Here is a 1,727-nt window from a genome sequence, read left to right on the forward strand (position 1 = left end):
CAGCAGGGCTGCCCCAGCGTGCCCTCTGTGACTCAGGGTGCAGCTATGCCGGGTGGTGCTGGTTGCAGGCAGGCATGGCCACTGCAGGGCTCAGCACGGCACCCTGCAGCCTGGTGTGGCCCGACGTGGCTTTGTCTGGTGTGGCACGGACCAGCACAGCATGGTTTGGTGTGGCTTAGCCCAGCATGACTCGTCTTGGCCTGGCATGACCAGCTCAGCTCAGCCCCATTTGGCCTGGCCTACCCCAGCCCCACCTGCCCAGCTCTGGGAAGATGCTCTGGGAAGATGCTCTCCTTCTGGACTCAGCGACAGACAGGAACTGGATTCAGGGATGCACGGATGAGGATTGAAGGCAGAAGGGACAGAGCCCTCCTTAGACATTAGCCATGGAAGAAGATAGGTTGACCCTTGCGATCCCTCAGCTTTATACTGAGCACGATGCATATGGGATGGAATACTTCTCTGGTCAGTTTTCAGTCACCCGTTGGGTCCACTCCTCCTTGCAGGTGCAACCCCTTTATGCCCTTCCACTTATGGCATTAAGGAAACGTAGCCATGACTTTGTTTTCTAAAAGAGCAGCTATAAGCAAGAGCCCTTGTGCATACCACTCATACCATTACCTTAGCAATAACTGTAAACATCATGTGTTATCAGTCCTAGAAGCAGACGTGGTCAGAAAAATACACCTTTAACTTCAGAAAGTGCAGTCACTTAGAAGAGAATTAACTGAAAGGTAAAATTACTGAAAGGAGAATTGGTTCTGTTCTGGCTCAAATCACGACACCAGACTTCTTGCTAAGCAAGGAGCAGGTTGCATGTGGCGTCAGGATCTGTGTCCCTAGCCTGAGGGAAGGGCAACCAGGACATTGAAAACCAGCTGCAGCACGGCCCTTCTGCTGCACACACAAAGGGACACACTTTGGCCCTGGCCAGGAGCCACCACAGCTGTCCCATCCCCACCTAAGAGAGCCCACCACAGTCAGCTTGTTCTACCCACCCTGCTAAGGAGGAGGCTCTGGGGTGCTGTGCTGTGGGGTGCTGCAGTGGCCACTCCACCTTATCCTTAGTCAGAAGGTGGTTGTGTCCCTGCCCACAGGCTGGAAGGGTAAGGTCCTTGCTGGGGACACGGATCAGGCTCTGCATCAAGCTGCGTGGAGCAGGGTGCTCTCAGACAAGAAGCAAGCAGACCTGTGCTGCAAGGGCTTGTTACTGCCCTAGGCTTGTGCTTGAATGGCTCTGACAGATTTTTCTCAGGCCTAGACCACTAGAGAACCCTGCCTGCTCAGATCCACCTAGGACAATGTCCATTGTTGTTGTGACCCTGTTCATTTCTTGCCTCATTACCCTGTGGTAGCCTTTAAAGCCGCTTTCACAGCTGACTCTTCTGCAGTATTATAAGACAGCTCCTGCCTAATCCTGTAATGTAGGCTGTCCCATGTCCTGCCCCTTGTGCCTGGGAGCAGTTCCCATCAAAGACCTGCACAAACACCTGTGCCATTTCCTTGTTCCCTTCCCTCCAGCTTCTCGTTGCAGCGATGCCTGCAGAAACTTGGCAGCAGGCACCATTCTTCTTTTGGTCACTGGTTCTCTTTGTCTGTGCCCTGGCATTGCCTCTTCCCAGTCCTTTGGCTGCAGGCTGCCAGGGAAAGCAGAGCTTTTTGTTCCCTCTTTACGCTGCACTGTTGGCACATGAAGCCACAGAGCCTGAGGACAGTGAGGCAGGAAT

This window comes from Chaetura pelagica, unplaced genomic scaffold (assembly GCF_000747805.2).
Source record: "Chaetura pelagica isolate M959 unplaced genomic scaffold, ChaPel_1.0 scaffold271, whole genome shotgun sequence".
NCBI classification, from domain to species: Eukaryota; Metazoa; Chordata; class Aves; order Apodiformes; family Apodidae; genus Chaetura; species Chaetura pelagica.